Source organism: Pseudophryne corroboree, chromosome 7 (assembly GCF_028390025.1).
Source record: "Pseudophryne corroboree isolate aPseCor3 chromosome 7, aPseCor3.hap2, whole genome shotgun sequence".
Classification (NCBI taxonomy): domain Eukaryota; kingdom Metazoa; phylum Chordata; class Amphibia; order Anura; family Myobatrachidae; genus Pseudophryne; species Pseudophryne corroboree.
The window spans coordinates 85247764-85269724 of record NC_086450.1 but is presented as its reverse complement, the minus strand read 5'-3'; positions in this window follow the sequence as shown (position 1 = coordinate 85269724).

The following is a 21961-nucleotide window of genomic DNA, read 5'->3' as shown; positions in this document are numbered from 1 at the left end:
GTATGAGAAAGTGAAGGGACCCTTCTCGCTTGGGGCTTTGGCTAAGGAGTAATTGTTGGGCAACACCCAGTTTGTTTATAGAAGCTATAATTTTCTGGCGCACAGACAGCAAAGAGAAATACTACACGCTACTGGTAAAATAACAACATGGACAAACTAACTACTTCTTTACTGTCATGGTGTTTTGGAACAGTTGGCAGCTGTAGTTTACAGGGGCCGATTGTGGAGCACGCCACCTGCTGGCCGTCTAAATGAATGGGCACCTAACAGAGCAATTCAATTGTTGCTCCAATCAGATGTCCATTAGCATTTTATGCAGCTGACAGTTCCTGTTTTAGCCACACAAAAGGGAGATTGGGGGGGAGAGGGGGGGGGGGGCAGGTGTGCAAGGGAAGTGTAACCATGACCCTATTATGACCCCCACGCAAGGTGACATGCCCCATATAATGTCTTGGTGGCCCTAGTTGTGGTGAAAGGGAAAGTTGAAAAAATTATATTCTAATATGTGACACTACAGAGTCTCAACATGCCCTGACAGCCATTCATTGTTCTGGGCATTCTACCACTTTTAGAACTACAAGTCACAGCATACTCATGCCTGCCAATGTCAGCTAGCAATTGTAGAACTACAAGCACCAACATGCTATGGAAGCCAGGGCCCCTGAGACCAGTAATGACTATAGAAAAAAGCCTCACACACCTTGTGTGAAATATTTTCATATAAATAATCTAGGAAGCCTTCATGGCCAAGTTTATATCTGTAGGGATCTCTTTCTACTCCGCACCCCAAACAGAAAAACTATAATGCAATTCAAGGAGTTTACTTAAAGTGACAGAGGGCTGGATTTTACACCTCCTGCACACAGCCATTCTTCATGTGCCCAGTCTCTTTACACGCCTATGCACACTTCTAGCTTACCACGGGATCTCCTGAGGGAGTAGTTTAGGTGTGCATGCCTCTTAAGGTTTCCCAGGATCTTCAAAATAAAGGAAATTCATGAGAATCCATTAAGCACAGGCAAATGCAGGGGATGGGGGGTGTTCCAGTTGCCCAGGAACCCCCCCCCCCCCCATCCTCTTGGCAAGTGGCTCAAATTATGACAACAGCTGTGGTATATAATATGATTACTAGAGCTGCCGCCACATCACAGTGGTAGCAGCTTCTTCTACCCAGTTTGCTGTGTGTGTGTGTGGATCTGAGTGCTCGTTGAGTGCACTGGACCACCAGAGAGTAGCTACCAGGAAGAAGAGACAGAAGCCTTACTATGGGATGGGAGAATGTGTGCTTAGAAAGTTAGAAACGCATAGTTCTATTATGTTTGTGTAATTATTTTTCTCTAACGTCCTAGTGGATGCTGGGGACTCCGTAAGGACCATGGGGAATAGCGGGCTCCGAAGGAGGCTGGGCACTCTAGAAAGATTTATGACTACCTGGTGTGCACTGGCTCCTCCCACTATGACCCTCCTCCAAGCCTCCGTTAGATTTCGTGCCCGGCCGAGGTTGGATGCACACTAGGGGCTCTCCTGAGCCCTTAGAAAGAAAGTATAGTTTAGGTTTTTTATTTTCAGTGAGACCTGCTGGCAACAGGCTCACTGCAGCGAGGGACTAAGGGGAGAAGAAGCGAACTCGCCTGCTTGCAGCCGGATTGGGCTTCTTAGGCTACTGGACACCATTAGCTCCAGAGGGATCGACCGCAGGCCCAGTCCTTGGTGTTCGGTCCCGGAGCCGCGCCGCCGTCCCCCTTACAGAGCCAGAAGCAAGAAGAGGTCCGGAAAAACGGCGGCAGAAGACATCGGTCTTCACCAAGGTAGCGCACAGCACTGCAGCTGTGCGCCATTGCTCCTCATGCACACTTCACACTCCGGTCACTGAGGGTGCAGGGCGCTTGGGGGGGGGGCGCCCTGAGCTGCAATAAAAACACCTTGGCTGGTAAAAATACCACAATATATAGCCCCAGAGGCTATATATGTGGTAAATACCCCTGCCAGAATCCAGAAAAAAGCGGGAGAATAGGCCGCGGAAAAGGGGCGGAGCTATCTCCCTCAGACACACTGGCGCCATTTCTCCTTCACAGATCCGCTGGAAGGAAGCTCCCTGGCTCTCCCCTGCAGTCTACACTTCAGAACAGGGTAAAAACAGAGAGGGGGGGCACTAAATTTAGGCGCAATATATATATAAAATAAAAAGCAGCTATAGGGGACATAACTCAGTTAGTCCCTGCAATAATATAGCGCTCTGGTGTGTGCTGGCATACTCTCACTCTGTCCCCCCAAAGGGCTTTTGTGGGTCCTGTCCTCATTCGGAGCATTCCTTGTGTGTGTTCGGTGTGTCGGTACGGCTGTGCCGACATGTTTGATGAGGATAATGATGTGGAGGCGGAGCAGATGCCTTTAGAAGGGATGTCACCCCCTGCGGGGCAGACACCTGAGTGGATGGGCTTATGGAAAGTAATGAGTGCACGTATAGACTCCTTATATAAGAAAATCGACGACATGCCAAATGTGGGACAGCCGCCTTCTCAGCTCGTGCCTGCCCAGGCGTCGCATGGGTCATCAGGGGCTCTGAAACGCCCGCTACCACAAGCAGACCCAGATGTCGACACTGATACTGACACCAGTGTCGACGACGATGAGTCTAACTTGATGCCCACTAAGGCCATTCACTGCATGATTGAGGCAATGAAAGAGGTGTTACACATTTCTGATATAACTACAGGTACCACTAAAAAGGGTATTATGTTTGGAGAGAAAAAACTACCCGTAGTTTTTCCCCCATCAGATGAATTGAATGAAGTGTGTGAAGAAGCGTGGGCCTTCCCTGATAAAAAAATTGGTAATTCCTAAGAAGGTACTAATGGCGTTCCCTTTCCCGCCAGAGGATAGGTCACGTTGGGAAACACCCCCTAGAGTGGATAAAGCGCTCACACGTTTGTCTAAAAAGGTGGCACTACCGTCCCCGGATACGGCCGCCCTCAAGGAACCTGCTGATAGAAAGCAGGAGGCGATCCTGAAGTCTGTATACACACACACAGGCATTATACTTAGACCAGCTATTGCGTCAGCTTGGATGTGCAGTGCTGCCGCTGCGTGGTCAGATAAACTGTCAGAAAATATTGACACGTTAGACAGAGACACGATCCTGTTAACCATAGACCACATAAAAGACTCAGTCTTATATATGAGAGATGCACAGAGGGAAATCTGCCGACTGGCATCTAAAGTAAGTGCATTGTCCATTTCTGCTAGGAGAGGCTTATGGACTCGCCAGTGGACAGGAGATGCAGATTCAAAAAAGCACATGGAAGTGTTACCATATAAGGGTGAGGAATTATTTGGGGATGGTCTCTCGGACCTAGTTTCCACAGCAACGTCTGGGAAGTCAGCATTTTTACCCCATGTCCCCTCACAGCCTAAGAAGGCGCCGTTTTATCAGGTTCAGTCCTTTCGGACCCAGAAAAACAGGCGTGGAAAAGGCGGGTCCTTTCTGTCCAGAGGCAGAGGTAGGGGAAAAAGGCTGCAACAAACAGCAGGTTCCCAGGAGCAAAAATCCTCCCCCGCTTCTTCTTCCAAGTCTGCCGCATGACGGTGGGGCTCCACAAGCGGAGCCAGGTACGGTGGGGGGTCGCCTCAAAAATTTCAGCGATCAGTGGGTTCGCTCACAGGTGGATCCCTGGATCCTGCAAATAGTATCTTAGGGGTAAAAGCTGGAGTTCGAGGCGTCCCCACCTCACCGGTTCCTAAAATCTGCCTTGCCGATTGCTCCCTCAGACAGGGAGGCGGTGCTAGCGGAAATTCACAAGCTGTATTCCCAGCAGGTGATAATCAAGGTACCCCTACTTCAACAAGGCCGGGGTTATTATTCCACACTATTTGTGGTACCGAAACCAGACGGTTCGGTGAGACCCATTCTAAATTTGAAATCCTTGAACACGTACATAAAGAAATTCAAGTTCAAGATGGAATCGCTCAGGGCGGTTATTGCAAGCCTGGACGAGGGGGATTACATGGTATCCCTGGACATCAAGGATGCTTACTTGCATGTCCCAATTTACCATCCTCACCAGGAGTACCTCAGATTTGTGGTACAGGATTGCCATTACCAATTCCAGACGCTGCCGTTTGGACTGTCCACGGCACCGAGGGTATTTACCAAGGTTATGGCGGAAATGATGATACTCCTACGAAGAAAGGGAGTTTTAATTATCCCGTACTTGGACGATCTCCTAATAAAAGCGAGGTCCAAGGAACAGTTGTTGGTGGGAGTAGCACTATCTCAGGAGGTGCTGCACCAGCACGGCTGGATTCTGAATATCCCAAAGTCACAGCTGGTTCCGACGACACGGCTACTGTTCCTGGGTATGATTCTGGATACAGTCCAGAAGAAAGTGTTTCTCCCGGAGGAGAAAGCCAGGGAGTTGTCATCTCTAGTCAGAGACATCCTGAAACCAAAACAGGTATCAGTGCATCGCTGCACACGGGTCCTGGGAAAGATGGTGGCTTCTTACGAAGCAATTCCCTTCGGCAGGTTCCATGCCAGAATCTTTCAGTGGGACCTGTTGGACCAGTGGTCCGGATCGCATCTTCAGATGCATCGCTTAATAACCCTGTCTCCAAGAACCAGGGTGTCTCTACTGTGGTGGCTGCAGAGTGCCCATCTTCTAGAGGGCCGCAGGTTCGGAATACAGGACTGGGTCCTGGTGACCACGGATGCCAGCCTTCGAGGCTGGGGGGCAGTCATACAGGGAAGAAACTTCCAAGGACTATGGTCGAGTCAGGAGACTTCCCTTCGCATAAATATTCTGGAACTAAGGGCCATCTACAATGCCCTAAGTCGAGCAAAAGCCCTGCTCCTACACCAGCCGGTGCTGATCCAGTCAGACAACATCACGGCAGTCGCCCATGTAAATCGACAGGGCGGCACAAGAAGCAGGATGGCGATAGCAGAAGCCACAAAAATTCTCCGATGGGCGGAGAATCATGTACTAGCACTATCAGCAGTGTTCATTCCGGGAGTGGACAACTGGGAAGCAGACTTCCTCAGCAGACACGACCTCCACCCGGGGGAGTGGGGACTTCACCCAGAAGTCTTCCAGATGCTGGTAAACCGTTGGGAAAAACCACAGGTGGACATGATGGCGTCCCGTCTCAACAAAAAGTTAAAAAGATATTGCGCCAGGTCAAGGGACCCTCAGGCGATAGCTGTGGACGCTCTAGTGACACCGTGGGTGTGCCAGTCGGTTTATGTGTTCCCTCCTCTGCCTCTCATTCCAAAGGTATTGAGAATAATAAGAAAGCGAGGAGTAAACACAATTCTCGTGGTTCCGGATTGGCCAAGACGCGTGGTACCCGGAACTTCAAGAGATGCTCTCAGAGGACCCGTGGCCTCTACCGCTCAGACAGGATCTGATACAGCAGGGGCCCTGTCTGTTCCAAGACTTACCGCGGCTGCGTTTGACGGCATGGCGGTTGAACACCGGATCCTAAAGGAAAAGGGTATTCCGGAAGAAGTCATTCCTACGCTTATTAAGGCCAGGAAAGATGTTACAGCAACGCATTATCACCGCATATGGCGAAAATATGTTGCATGGTGCGAGGCCAATAAGGCCCCAACAGAGGAATTTCAACTAGGTCGATTTCTGCATTTCCTGCAAGCAGGAGTGGATATGGGCCTAAAATTAGGCTCCATTAAAGTACAGATCTCGGCTCTGTCGATTTTCTTTCAAAAAGAACTAGCTTCAGTACCTGAAGTTCAGACTTTTGTAAAAGGAGTGCTGCATATTCAGCCCCCGTTTGTGCCTCCGGTGGCACCTTGGGATCTCAACGTGATGTTGAGTTTCTTAAAATCACATTGGTTTGAGCCACTAAAAACCGTGGATCTGAAATATCTCACGTGGAAAGTGGTCATGTTATTAGCCTTGGCTTCAGCCAGGCGAGTGTCAGAATTGGCGGCTTTATCATGTAAAAGCCCTTATCTGATTTTCCATATGGATAGGGCAGAGTTGAGGACTCGTCCCCAATTTCTCCCTAAGGTGGTGTCAGCGTTTCACCTGAACCAGCCTATTGTGGTGCCGGCGGCTACTAGTGACTTGGAGGACTCCAAGTTGCTAGACGTTGTCAGGGCCCTGAAAATATATGTTTCCAGGACGGCTGGAGTCAGAAAATCTGACTCGCTGTTTATCCTGTATGCACCCAACAAGCTGGGTGCTCCTGCTTCTAAGCAGTCTATTGCTCGCTGGATTTGTAGTACAATTCAGCCTGCACATTCTGTGGCAGGCATACCACAGCCAAAATCTGTAAATGCCCATTCCACAAGGAAGGTGGGCTCATCTTGGGCGGCTGCCCGAGGGGTCTCGGCTTTACAACTTTGCCGAGCAGCTACTTGGTCAGGGGCAAACACATTTGCAAAATTCTACAAATTTGATACCCTGGCTGAGGAGGACCTGGAGTTCTCTCATTCGGTGCTACAGAGTCATCCGCACTCTCCCGCCCGTTTGGGAGCTTTGGTATAATCCCCATGGTCCTTACGGAGTCCCCAGCATCCACTAGGACGTTAGAGAAAATAAGAATTTACTCACCGGTAATTCTATTTCTCGTAGTCCGTAGTGGATGCTGGGCGCCCATCCCAAGTGCGGATTGTCTGCAATACTTGTAAATAGTTATTGTTAACTAAAGGGTTATTGTTGAGCCATCTGTTGAGAGGCTCAGTTGTTTTCATACTGTCAAACTGGATATAGTATCACGAGTTGTACGGCGTGATTGGTGTGGCTGGTAAGAGTCTTACCCGGGATTCTAAATCCTTCCTTATTATGTCTGCTCGTCCGGGCACGGTGTCCTAACTGAGGCTTGGAGGAGGGTCATAGTGGGAGGAGCCAGTGCACACCAGGTAGTCATAAATCTTTCTAGAGTGCCCAGCCTCCTTCGGAGCCCGCTATTCCCCATGGTCCTTACGGAGTCCCCAGCATCCACTACGGACTACGAGAAATAGAATTACCGGTGAGTAAATTCTTATTATTATAGTATGTTTAACCTTTTCCTCACCACATCTTATTTATATTATTTAAATATGTTTGATACAGTCTATACTATATAGACCATCTATAGCAGTGGTGGGGAACCTCAGGCCCGTGGGCCGTATAAGGCCCGCAAAGCCACTTGATCTGGCCCTCACAGGCTCACCTAACCAAGGGAGATGCCGGGCGCCCACTGAGATTTTGTTACTAGCGGGCGCCTGGCTTCTTCCCCTCAGCAGAAGCCGGAGGTAGGAGCTCACTCCTGAGCTACGGCTTCCGGCTCTGGCAGTGTGCGTGTGTGCCTGTGCGGTGCTATGGGAGAGATGTCATGACGTCTCTCCCATAGTTCTGAGGAGCAGGCAGCCAGGCAGAGGGCAATCGTCTGGAAGCAGGAGCGGGGCTGGTGAGTATTGTGTTTTTTCTTTCTTTTAATGTGTGTGTGTAAGCGGCGCTACTAGGGGTCATATCTAATGGGGGCAGGCTAATTTTTAAGTTGATAATTTATGTATGGCCCCCAAAGGATTTTTATAAATATCCAAATGGCCCTTGGTAGAAAAAAGGTTCCCCACCCCTGATCTATAGTGTTAAATATTAATTCAGTATTTCATGTTCCACAGAGTGGGAGATTGTGGATTGCATTTGGAATCCCCTCGAGAAATCCTGCGTTTGCCACTGATAAGCAGATACAAAGTAACGCCATTCGCAACACACAGCAGTTCCGTGACTTTTGGCTCAACCTACAAAAGAAAAGAGATTTAAGTTGAACGTAGTGTGGGGTTTTTAAAGGACCATTTAGGTAAAATCGTTTTGTTATAGACCGATTCACAGAGACTGATCATTCATCTTCCCAGGGAAAAAGCAAGTTCTGTTCTCACATTAACGATAGCATAAATGGATGTATTGAAAAATTACAAAAAGTCATAGTTTAATTTTCCTCTCATTTCAGACTTAATTGCTTTAAGATTTTAAATGTCCTTTCCTTGGTGATATTCATTAAAAAGCTCATAACCCTGGTTAAACGAGCTAGAACATGAATCTGTTTCAGGAATATTTCATGCAGTGACAAAGTGACACCTGTTGGCAGACAGTTTAATGCAGTGAACAAGACTTTCCGCTTGATGTTTTACCTGTTTCTGCTCTACTCATGCTGGTTTATGTTTGAAAATGTGTAGTCTAAGGATTGATGAACACAAGACTGCAACGTATTATAGGACAGATTTGATACAAATAATTAAAAGTAGCTAGCTAAAGCATACTTGTGCAGGTGATCACTGTGGGGTCTGAACGTACATCATCATTATTCTGGCCCCTTCCCCTATTGCGCAATGCGGGACAGGGCCATGATTGTGTGATTCACTGAGAATGATGTCATCACGCCTCCTCCATTCCCACTTCACTAGGAAGTGGGTGGGATGTGGGAGAGTGAGCTTCTCTCCCAGTAGTCTGTGGGATTCCACAAAATTCAGCAACTTCCTGCAGACAAGTCTGAGCTAAAGAATAGATGTGTTTGGTTTGTGCGCACAAATATCTCTGCTTATTACATATATAGACATAGGTGATGGAACGGGGGGGGGGGGGGAGCATCTTTACCTCCCCCATAAAAAATAAATAAATTATTATTTGAGAGGCGCAAATTATTATTTGTGTTGAAGGGCACCGGGCGGCCGCCATCTACAGTTAATATGAGCAGTGTCGGAATGAAGACAATACCCTTTCTGGCTGCTCTACTTCCTCCCTCCCCACAGCCCTTCTCCATCTGCCTCCAGGTCTATCCTCCCCCTGCATCCAGCTCCAACCCCTACAGTGTGTGGCTAGTTACTCTGGCCCCTCCTCTGGGAACAAGCCCTGCGCCCTACTCACCTCCCACATTATATGTTCTTCATCTCTTCCTCTCAGCTCCAACTTCCCGGATGCCACCCCCTGACTTTATTCAGCATTTTGCCAATGTGGAGGCACCACTTCATGATCTACTACGTGGCAAATTAGGTTAGGAGAGGTGAAGGACTGCCCTGGTCGCATGGGCAGAGCAACAGAATGCTTTTGAACGTTTGAAGTCGTCACTAACGGAAGCCCCACTTCTTGCATACCCGGACTATGAGAAACCTTTCCAGGTCTATACGGACGCCAGCCACCGTGGAATGGGAGCGGTACTCTCTCAGATACAAGACGGACGAGAGAGAGTTATAGCTTATGTCAGCAGAGGTCTAAGGAACACTGAAAGAAACAGCAAAAAACTATAGCACCTTTAAACTGGAGCTCCTTGTCCTCATCTGGGCCATCACTGAAAAGTTCAAGAATTATCTGACCTTTGTGATCGTCACGGACAATAATCCATTGGCGCATTTGTCCTCTGCCCGTCTTGGAGCGTTAGAGCAGCGATGGATGGCACGTCTTGCCAACTTTAGATATACAGTGTCTTACCGAGGTGGGAAGTCCAATGGAAACTCCGATGCCTTGTCTCACCTCACAACCGTCGATATCGCAGAAGAGGAAAGGGATTGGTCTGAAGATATTAAGACCCATGTGTTCAAACTTCCCAGGAAAATAAAGCCGATAGTTACCTCCGATCCTGTGACCGTCACTACCGACCTCACCTCTGAAAATGCTTTGCCAAGTAGTCTTGGGTTCGATTGGCAACAAGTACAGGAAGCAAGTTCTGTGTTACAAGACCTAGTGGGCTTTATTCACAGCAAAAGTCATCTAACCAAGTCCCAGATAGCCGCTGCTGATCTGGAACTGATCAAACTGTTACGCCACCGAGACCGAATAAGCCTCCAACAGGGCCTTGTCGTCCGCACCAGCCTTGATCCCAGCACCCACCAGCCCATCTCACAAACTGTAGTACCTAGACAGCAAGCTGATATGTTGCTTAACGCCTATCACAGTCAGTCGGGGCACTTCAGGACCCAGAAGATGGAGGTGGTACTCCAACAGAGATTCTTTTAAGTCGGGAAGAGATCTGATATTGACAAGTGGTGTCGTGACTGCAGGATAAGTAATCTGAAGAGACCAGCTGACTCATTCCAAAAGGATCCTCTACATCCGATACAGAGTTCCCGTCTACTTGAAATTGTTGTGTTAGATCATTTCAGTGGTGCAAGTAGAAAAAATGTCTTATAGATACCATGTGCGCGTGCGTGCATAAAAAAATGGGCGTGGCCAAATGCCATATAGGGGGGCAGATACACAATATGACCCCAATAGTGCCAGATACACAGTGCCCCAGAGTGCCAGATACACAGTGCCCCAGAGTGCCAGATACACAGTGCCCCCACAGTGCCAGATACACAGTGCCCCCACAGTGCCAGATACACAGTGCCCCCACAGTGCCAGATACACAAATGCCCCCACAGTGCCAGATACACAAATGCCCCCACAGTATCAAATATACATTGCTCCATAGTGCCAGATACACAAATGTCCCCACAGTGCCAGATATACATTGCCCAACAGTGCCAGATTATAAATGCCCCCACAGTGCCAGATACACAAATGTGACCACAGTGCCAGATATACATAGCCCCATAGTGTCAGATACACAAATGCCCCCGCAGTGCCAGATATACATTGCCCCACAGTGCCAGATATACATTGCCCCACAGTGCCAGATATACATTGCCCCACAGTGCCAGATATACAATGCCCCCACAGTGCCAGATTATAAATGCCCCCACAGTGCCAGATACACAAATGCCCCCACAGTGCCAGATTATAAATGCCCCCACAGTGCCAGATACACAAATGTGACCACAGTGCCAGATATACATTGCCCCACAGTGTCGGATACACAAATGCCCCCACAGTGCCAGATATACATTGCCCCACAGTGCCAGATATACAAATGCCCCCACAGTGCCAGATATACAAATGCCCCCACAGTGCCAGATACACAAATGTCTCTACAGTGCCAGATATACAATGCCCCCACAGTGCCAGATTATAAATGCCCCCACAGTGCCAGATACAGAAATGCCCCCACAGTGCCAGAATATAAATGTCCCCACAGTGGCAGATATACAGTGCCCCCCCTGCTTGTTTCTGCTGTCCTGTGTGAGGGGAGGAGAGGGCAGCACTTCTCCTGCCCCTCAATGCTCATGAAGTCTGGTCTCTGCAGCTCAGACGGCGGGTATCTCAAATGAGGTGCCGGTTTATTAGCCAATCAGAACTCACGGACTGGCAGCCAATCAGGAGCCGCGGCTGCCATTCCGCAAGCTCTGATTGGCTAGCAAACCGATGCCTTATAAGATTCACCCCACCGCTGCCGGAGATCGCTGGACATCCCAGAGAATTGAGGGGCAGGTGAGGCGCTGTGCTGTCCTCCCCTCACATAGCAGCCAGCGGGAGGCAGGTATGGTGGACGGCCCGGCGGTATGGTGTACCGGCTGGGAATTTCTTACCGGTATGCCGTACCGCCATACTTGCAGCAGTGGATCATGTGAAACTTGAGCATTTCTCCGCTGGGCTCCAGTATGCTCCAACCATTACAGATCACAACAGCATTTGAGGAGGCGGGGTTAGCGCCCACGTGGGGGGAGCGCGCGCGCTGTGGAGAGGCAAGCCACTGCAGAGGCTCCCGCTGAAGAGAGCCATGTCCGGAGCTGTGAGGAGATCGGCGCTAACCACCGGGAGGGGCCGCACTGAGCAGGGACGGGAGCTGAGAGCCGCCAGCCGCAGCAATGATCAGAGCGGGGATCCGACTGCAGCTGTTAGACTGACCGCCGTAGAAGGGAACTGCTGCCTGGGACAGAGCCGCACAGTTAGCAGAGCAGAGACGGGAGCAGAGATCGCTGAGGACTGCTGTGAGTTGTAACTGCAGTCAGGAGAGGGACCTACCCGCTGGTTGTAGACGCTGACGGGAACAGAGACCAGATGAAGTGAGACCCAGTCCAAGAAGTGATTCCGAGTGAAGAATCCAGGTACGTCCACCGACACCTGCACTCACAACAACACTCCACCATACCTACCTGTTACACATTTAGAGATTTAGGGGCGCCAAAATGCATTTATATCTTATTCCCTGTATATACTGTAGGGGGGTGTTTCTCAAAGCTTGGCAAGAGATAGAATTGTGAGAGATAAAGTACCAACCAATCAGCTCCTAACTGTTATTTTTCAAACACAGCCTGTAACATGTAAATTAGGAGCTGATTGGTTAGTATTTTATCTCTTAGAATTTTATCACTCTCCAAGTTTTTATAAATAGCCCCCATATATTGGACCTCCCCTCGCCACCAATCACAAAACAACCTTCCGGCCCCTCTGCCTCCCTGCACCCTCCCCCAGTATCTGTTGTGCCGCTGATCACTTCTGATCAGTTAGCATAGCAGGACCCCAACCCAGTGGCTGCACAGAGAAGCAGCTGCCCACAAAGTGTAAATTAACACTCCCCAGCCCCCCAGTGTGTACTTGGTGGCTGCCATACCCTGGTGAAATAAAAGTCACATTTGTTTCCAATGTTCCAAAGGTAATGTTCCAATGTTTGTAAAACTGATATTTTACAAAGATTGAAAAAAAAAATAAGATTTTACTCACCGGTAAATCTATTTCTCGTAGTCCGTAGTGGATGCTGGGACTCCGTAAGGACCATGGGGAATAGCGGCTCCGCAGGAGACTGGGCACAACTAAAGAAAGCTTTAGGACTACCTGGTGTGCACTGGCTCCTCCCACTATGACCCTCCTCCAGACCTCAGTTAGGATACTGTGCCCGGAAGAGCTGACACAATAAGGAAGGATTTTGAATCCCGGGTAAGACTCATACCAGCCACACCAATCACACCGTATAACTCGTGATACTATACCCAGTTAACAGTATGAAATATAACTGAGCCTCTCAACAGATGGCTCAACAATAACCCTTTAGTTAAACAATAACTATATACAAGTATTGCAGACAATCCGCACTTGGGATGGGCGCCCAGCATCCACTACGGACTACGAGAAATAGATTTACCGGTGAGTAAATTCTTATTTTCTCTGACGTCCTAAGTGGATGCTGGGACTCCGTAAGGACCATGGGGATTATACCAAAGCTCCCAAACGGGCGGGAGAGTGCGGATGACTCTGCAGCACCGAATGAGCAAACTCTAGGTCCTCCTCAGCCAGGGTATCAAACTTGTAGAATTTTGCAAATGTGTTTGACCCCGACCAAGTAGCTGCTCGGCAAAGTTGTAAAGCCGAGACCGTTCGGGCAGCCGCCCAAGAAGAGCCCACCTTCCTCGTGGAATGGGCTTTCACTGATCTAGTATGCGGCAGTCCAGCCGCAGAATGTGCAAGCTGAATCGTACTACAGATCAAGCAAGCAATAGTCTGCTTTGAAGCAGGAGCACCCAGCTTGTTGGGTGCATACAGGATAAATAGCGAGTCAGTTTTCCTGACACTAGCTGTCCTGGAAACATAAATTTTCAGGGCCCTGACTACGTCCAACAACTTGGAATCCTCCAAGTCTTTAGTAGCCGCAGGCACTACAATAGGTTGGTTCAAATGAAAAGCTGATACCACCTTAGGGAGAAACTGGGGACGAGTCCTCAATTCTGCCCTATCCATATGGAAAATCAGATAAGGGCTTTTACATGACAAAACCGCCAATTCTGACACACGCCTGGTCGAAGCCAAGGCCAACAGCATGACCACTTTCCACGTGAGATATTTCAAATCCACGGTTTTAAGTGGCTCAAACCAATGCGACTTTAGGAAATCCAACACCATGTTGAGATCCCAAGGTGCCACTGGAGGCACAAAAGGGGGCTGAATATGCAGCACTCCCTTAACAAATGTCTGAACTTCAGGCAGTGAAGCCAGTTCTTTCTGGAAGAAAATCGACAGAGCCGAAATCTGGACCTTAATGGAACCCAATTTTAGGCCCATAGTCACCCCTGACTGTAGGAAGTGCAGAAAATGGCCCAGCTGAAATTCCTCCGTTGGGGCCTTCCTGGCCTCACACCACGCAACATATTTTCGCCATATGCGGTGATAATGGTTTGCGGTCACTTCTTTCCTAGCTTTAATCAGCGTAGGGATGACTTCCTCCGGAATGCCCTTTTCCTTCAGGATCCGGCGTTCAACCGCCATGCCGTCAAACGCAGCCGCGGTAAGTCTTGGAACAGACAGGGCCCCTGCTGCAGCAGGTCCTGTCTGAGCGGCAGAGGCCATGGGTCCTCTGAGATCAGTTCTTGAAGTTCCGGGTACCAAGCTCTTCTTGGCCAATCCGGAACAATGAGTATAGTTCTTACTCCTCTTTTTCTTATTATCCTCAGTACCTTGGGTATGAGAGGAAGAGGAGGGAACACATAAACCGACTGGTACACCCACGGTGTCACTAGAGCGTCCACAGCTATTGCCTGAGCGTCTCTCGACCTGGCGCAATATCTTTCTAGCTTTTTGTTTAGGCGGGACGCCACCATATCCACTTGTGGCCGTTCCCAACGGTTTACAATCAGCTGGAAGACTTCTGGATGAAGTCCCCACTCTCCCGGGTGGAGGTCGTGCCTGCTGAGGAAGTCTGCTTCCCAGTTGTCCACTCCCGGAATGAACACTGCTGACAGTGCTAACACGTGATTTTCCGCCCATCGGAGAATCCTTGTGGCTTCTGCCTTCGCCATCCTGCTTCTTGTGCCGCCCTGTCGGTTTACATGGGCGACTGACGTGATGTTGTCTGACTGAATCAGTACCGGCTGGTTTTGAAGCAGGGGTCTTACCTGACTTAGGGCATTGTAAATGGCCTTCAGTTCCAGAATATTTATGTGTAGGGAAGTCTCCTGACTTGACCATAGTCCCTGGAAGTTTTTTCCCTGTGTCACTGCCCCCCAGCCTCGAAGGCTGGCATCCGTGGTCACCAGGACCCAGTCCTGTATGCCGAATCTGCGGCCCTCTTGAAGATGAGCACTCTGCAGCCACCACAGCAGAGACACCCTGGTCCTTGGAGACAGGGTTATCAGCCGATGCATCTGAAGATGCGATCCGGACCACTTGTACAACAGGTCCCACTGAAAGGTCCTTGCATGGAACCTGCCGAATGGAATTGCTTCGTAGGAAGCTACTATTTTTCCCAGGACTCGCGTGCAGTGATGCACCGACACCTGTTTTGGTTTCAGGAGGCCTCTGACTAGAGATGACAGCTCCTTGGCTTTCTCCTCCGGGAGAAACACTTTTTTCTGTTCTGTGTCCAGAACCATCCCCAGGAACAGTAGACGTGTCGTAGGGACCAGCTGTGACTTTGGAATATTTAGAATCCAACCGTGCTGTTGTAGCACCTCCCGAGATAGTGCTACCCCGACCAACAACTGCTCCCTGGACCTCGCCTTTATCAGGAGATCGTCCAAGTACGGGATAATTAAAACTCCCTTTTTTCGAAGGAGTATCATCATTTCGGCCATTACCTTGGTAAATACCCTCGGTGCCGTGGACAGACCAAACGGCAACGTCTGGAATTGGTAATGACAATCCTGTACCACAAATCTGAGGTACTCCTGGTGAGGATGGTAAATGGGGACATGCAGGTAAGCATCCTTGATGTCCAGTGATACCATGTAATCCCCCTCGTCCAGGCTTGAAATAACCGCCCTGAGCGATTCCATCTTGAACTTGAATTTTTTTATATAAGTGTTCAAGGATTTCAAATTTAAAATGGGTCTCACCGAACCGTCCGGTTTCGGTACCACAAACATTGTGGAATAGTAACCCCGTCCTTGTTGAAGGAGGGGCACCTTGACTATCACCTGCTGGGAATACAGCTTGTGAATTGCCTCTAGCACTGCCTCCCTGTCTGAGGGAGTTGTTGGCAAGGCAGATTTGAGGAAACGGCGAGGAAGAGACGTCTTGAATTCCAGCTTGTACCCCTGAGATACCACTTGAAGAATCCAGGGATCTACCCGTGAGCGAGCCCACTGATTGCTGAAGTTCTTGAGATGGGCCCCCACCGTACCTGGCTACGCCTGTACCCAGCGTCATGCGGTGGACTTAGAGGAAACGGGGGAGGACTTTTGTTCCTGGGAACTGGCTGTATGCTGCAGCTTTTTCCCTCTACCTCTTCCTCTGGGCAGAAAGGACGCGCCTTTAACCCGCTTGCCTTTTTGGGGCCGAAAGGACTGTACCTGATAATACGGTGCTTTCTTTGGTTGTGAGGGAACATGGGGTAGAAAAGCTGACTTCCCAGCTGTCGCTGTGGAAACGAGGTCCGAGAGACCATCCCCAAACAACTCCTCACCTTTATAAGGCAAAACTTCCATATGCCTTTTAGAATCTGCATCACCTGTCCACTGCCGAGTCCATAACCCTCTCCTGGCAGAAATGGACATTGCACTTATTTTAGATGCCAGCCGGCAAATATCCCTCTGTGCATCTCTCATGTATAAGACTGCGTCTTTTATATGCTCTATGGTTAGCAATACAGTGTCCCTGTCAAGGGTATCAATATTTTCCGACAGGGAATCTGACCACGCAGCTGCAGCACTGCACATCCATGCTGAAGCAATAGCCGGTCTTAAAATAATACCTGAGTGTGTATATACAGACTTCAGGATAGCCTCCTGCTTCCTATCAGCAGGCTCCTTCAGGGCGGCCGTATCCGGAGACGGTAGTGCCACCTTCTTTGACAGGCGTGTGAGCGCTTTATCCACCCTAGGAGATGTTTCCCAACGTGACCTATCCTCTGGCGGGAAAGGGTACGCCATTAGTAACTTTTTAGAAATTACCAGTTTCTTATCGGGGGAAGCCCACGCTTCTTCACACACCTCATTTAATTCATCAGATGGGGGGAAAACCACTGGTAGTTTTTTCTCCCCAAACATAATACCCTTTTTTGTGGTACCTGGGGTAACATCAGAAATGTGCAACACATTTTTCATTGCCTCAATCATGTAACGTGTGGCCCTATTGGAAGTTACATTAGTCTCATCGTCGTCGACACTGGATGCCTTTTTTGGCTGACTTCTCCCGCTTTTTTATGGATATCTGGCAGGGGTATTTTTCACATATATAGCCTCTAAGACTATATTATGTGAGTTTTATGCCAGCAAGGTGTTTAATATTGCTGCTCAGGGCGCCCCCCCCCCCCCCCCCCAGCGCCCTGCACCCATCAGTGACCGGAGTGTGAGGTGTGCATGAGGAGCAATGGCACACAGCTGCAGCGCTGTGCGCTACCTTGTTGAAGACCGAAGTCTTCTGCCGCCGATTTCCAGGACCATCTTGCTTCTGGCTCTGTAAGGGGGACGGCGGTGCGGCTCCGGGACCCGACGACCGAGGCTGGGCCTGTGTTCGATCCCTCTGGAGCTAATGGTGTCCAGTAGCCTAAGAAGCCCAAGCTAGCTGCAAGCAGGTAGGTTCGCTTCTTCTCCCCTTAGTCCCTCGTAGCAGTGAGTCTGTTGCCAGCAGATCTCACTGAAAATAAAAAACCTAAAAGTATACTTTCTTTTCTAGGAGCTCAGGAGAGCCCCTAGTGTGCATCCAGCTCAGCCGGGCACAAGATTCTAACTGAGGTCTGGAGGAGGGTCATAGTGGGAGGAGCCAGTGCACACCAGGTAGTCCTAAAGCTTTCTTTAGTTGTGCCCAGTCTCCTGCGGAGCCGCTATTCCCCATGGTCCTTACGGAGTACCAGCATCCACTTAGGACTTCAGAGAAATATATATATATACATATACATATACATACATATATGTATATATATATATATATATATATATGTGTGTGTGTGTGTATGTATGTATATATATATATATATACATGCACAGAAAGTCCGCAGCACACGGTCAATAATCAGAGCAAATACAGCAGATATACTGCAACGTTTCGATATTTTAATATATCGTCATCAGGCACAATAAAACATACAAACAAACAACTGACCTTATATCCCCTAGCACCCACATGGCGAGGGCTGCCTCCGGAAGCACGGGGACGGCACCAATAAATTATGTCATCACCACCCGTCCGTTGCTAAGGCCACACGCCAAAATAAAACATTAAAAACAAACACCAAAAAAAGGAACATCGGCAGAGGGTACATGCAGGAGCAGCATATAGAACATCATATGTTACATTTAGAAACATAGTATTTATGTAAACTACAATAGATACAGAAAACACCACAATAAATAACAGCTGTAACCTTTAAATACATGCAGAGACACCAGAATACTCGTTCAAGCCCCTGGGTGATAGAGTTTGCAAGCAGTGAATCCATCGTGCTTCACATTTCAGCAATTTAGATGCACGGTCACCCCTCCTCAAATTAATCGGTACATGATCAATGATCATGTACCGTAATGTAGCCAAGCTATGCCCCGCCTGCATGAAATGACGGGCCACAGGTTGGTCACTTTGTTTAGTAGAAATGGCCTGCCTGATAGCATACCGATGCGTAGCCATGCGCTCTCTTAAAGTGCGCTCAGTTTTCCCTACATAACTGAGTCCGCAGGGACATGTAATAAGATATACAATGTAACGTGTAGTACACGTTACCCGGTGTTTAATGAAGAATTTCTTACCGCTGTATGGATGGCAGAAACCGTCACCCACAACCAAGGAGCTATCTCTCGATTGCTACAGATGCGGCAAGCCCGAATATTCATTATAGCCGATATATAGATGACTTGTTCATCATATGGACCGGCTCGCGGGTAGATTTGGAAACTGTCATTTCTATGCATAATGAATCTAAACATCCCATTCAATTTACGTATGATATTGATGAGACTACTATACACTTTTTAGATGTTCAGATTACCCTACAGAATGATACACTAATTACTTCCATATATCAGAAGCCCAGTGATAGGAATTCTATTCTCCACGCTGGAAGTTTTCACCCTAAACCTCTTAAATATGGTCTTCCATATTCTCAATTTATTCGGGCTTGCCGCATCTGTAGCAATCGAGAGATAGCCATTGCGAATATAGACAAACAGATAATTGATTTCTTGCAGAGGGGGTATGAATTATGTTATCTCAAGAAAGCCAAAGAGAGGACATTGAGCATTCCCCGTTACAAATTGTTACAATCCAGGAAGAAGGAACCTGTTGGTTCAGTCATGCCCTGGGTTAATCACTATAATTCATTTAGTGGTACTATAGGACACATTAGTAAAAAACTGTGGCCAATAGTACAATCGGATCAAACTCTTAATTTAGCCCAAACCAGAGTCATGAGTTGTTATACTCGTGGACGTAATATTAGAGACATGGTGATGCGCACTGATATCACCGGTATGGATCAGACACAAACCACTCAGGATAATTTTTTAAAACGTAGGAATGGCTGTTATCGCTGCTTGGATTGCACCACCTGTCGCTCCTTGGTTGTGGGTGACGGTTTCTGCCATCCATACAGCGGTAAGAAATTCTTCATTAAACACCGGGTAACGTGTACTACACGTTACATTGTATATCTTATTACATGTCCCTGCGGACTCAGTTATGTAGGGAAAACTGAGCGCACTTTAAGAGAGCGCATGGCTACGCATCGGTATGCTATCAGGCAGGCCATTTCTACTAAACAAAGTGACCAACCTGTGGCCCGTCATTTCATGCAGGCGGGGCATAGCTTGGCTACATTACGGTACATGATCATTGATCATGTACCGATTAATTTGAGGAGGGGTGACCGTGCATCTAAATTGCTGAAATGTGAAGCACGATGGATTCACTGCTTGCAAACTCTATCACCCAGGGGCTTGAACGAGTATTCTGGTGTCTCTGCATGTATTTAAAGGTTACAACTGTTATTTATTGTGGTGTTTTCTGTATCTATTGTAGTTTACATAAATACTATGTTTCTAAATGTAACATATGATGCTCTATATGCTGCTCCTGCATGTACCCTCTGCCGATGTTCCTTTTTTTGGTGTTTGTTTTTAATGTTTTATTTTGGCGTGTGGCTTTAGCAATGGACGGGTGGTGATGACATCATTTATTGGTGCCGTCCCCCTGCTTCCGGAGGCAGCCCTCGCCATGTGGGTGCTAGGGGATATAAGGTCAGTTGTTTGTTTGTATGTTTTATTGTGCCTGATGACGATATAGTAAAATATCGAAACGTTGCAGTATATCTGCTGTATTTGCTCTGATTATTGACCGTGTGCTGCGGACTTTCTGTGCATGTATATTGGATTTTCGGCTGAAAACTCCTACCGCGGGCACCGGGACTATCATTTATTTCACCAGGTGTGCTCTCCCTTCTGCTGTATATATATATATATATATATATATATATATATATTGTGACAAGAACACTGGGATAGTGTTTGAGGGCAGGTATATTTGTCCCAGGTTCTTGTCTTACATGTTTTAGAAAATGTTAACTTCTAGGAAAAATGCTTTTTGTTTTGTCTGAACCTTTTCAGTTTGCTGTAAAAGCTGGGTAAAGGCTCTGAGAGAGAGATAAGGCGAGTTCTAGACATTGGGCCCAGTTCGGGTCTTTGGCCTCACAGAGGGCTAATCAGGGTTTCAGCTGTGTAAGTGTGTTATAGTGCTGCTAACCTGATTAGTATGGGCAGACTGCCTGGGAAGGCTGCAGGATCTGTGTGTGAGAGACACGTTTTCTGATGCAAGTGAGCTATACAGTATGTACTGAAGAACTCTGTGTTTTGTTTAGTGACAGTTAGGAATATCTTATGTTTAGTTAGTGCCGGACAGGCAAGGTATTTTTATTTTGGGGTTTGGTTTATTTTCTGTTTCAATAAAACTGGCCGGGGTCAGTTGTACCAGAAACTGGACTTGTGTTGTTCCTCAGCTGCTGCGTGCCGCCATATTCCCCAGGAAAAGGCGCCTTGCACCCCTACAGTGTTACAACTTGGTGGAGAATGCGAGCATCCCCGTTCTGCGCATAAGTGAAAGCAGCAGCTTTGTGAGGCCTGCAGAAAACGGTGGTTTATGCAGATACAGCCCAGTGTGAAGTTACTGAGACTCACCCCTGAGGGTTTGATATATGTCCTGGGTGAAAGCAGCTACAAAGCCGCCTGAAAAATCTGTCGACATGGAGGATCTGCTTAAAGCCTTGCTGCAAGCTACAGCGGCTCAGCAGGAGGCCAACCGACAGCAGCAGGTGGCAATGGAGGAAAATAGGAGACAACAGCAGGTGGCAATGGAGGAAAATAGGAGACAGCAGCAGGTGGCTATTGACGAACTTTACAGGCAACAGCGTCAGGATAGAGAGGCCTTAACAGAAGTGGTGCAGAGCCTTGCAGCCCGGATTGGAGATGTGGCCGTCAGTGCTCCGACCAGCTCTAGTTCTATACGGGCCAGTCACTTCCTGCAGAAAATGACAGAGGCTGATGATGTGGAGGCCTACTTGACCACGTTTGAAAGGACTGCAGAGCGTGAGAACTGGCCAAAAGCACAGTGGGCCAGTCTGCTGGCACCTTTTCTGTCAGGTGAGCCCCAAAAAGCGTACTTTGATTTAAGCCCTGCTGAGGCTCGGGACTATGATAAACTAAAGACTGAGATCCTGACCCGCCTGGGAGTCACGCTGTCAGTACGAGCACAACGGGTGCACCGTTGGGTGTACGCCATGGAGAAGCCTCCGCGCTCTCAGATGCACGACCTTATTCAGCTAACAAAAAAATGGCTACAGCCAGAGACATTAACTGGTCCCCAGATGGTTGAAAGAGTCGTCATGGACCGCTACTTGAGATCTTTGCCCATGGTCCTGCGCAAGTGGGTGAGCCATGGAAACCCGGGTACTGCTGACCAATTAGTGGACATGGTAGAGCGGTATTTGGCAGCAGAGGAACTACTGATGACCACCCAGCAACCCATAGATCCTCGACAGCGCCCTTCAGTAAAGACTGGTAAGACTGTTCCGTGGGAAAACGTTGCTGGGCGGTTAAGAGAACGCAAGGCTGGAGAGACTGTAAACACTGGCCCTGGAGACAGGCCAATGGGGCTAGAACGGTCTATGTTGCCCAAACGGGTTGATAATCGTGTGGTTAAATGTTTTAGATGTGGTATGCCAGGTCATGTTG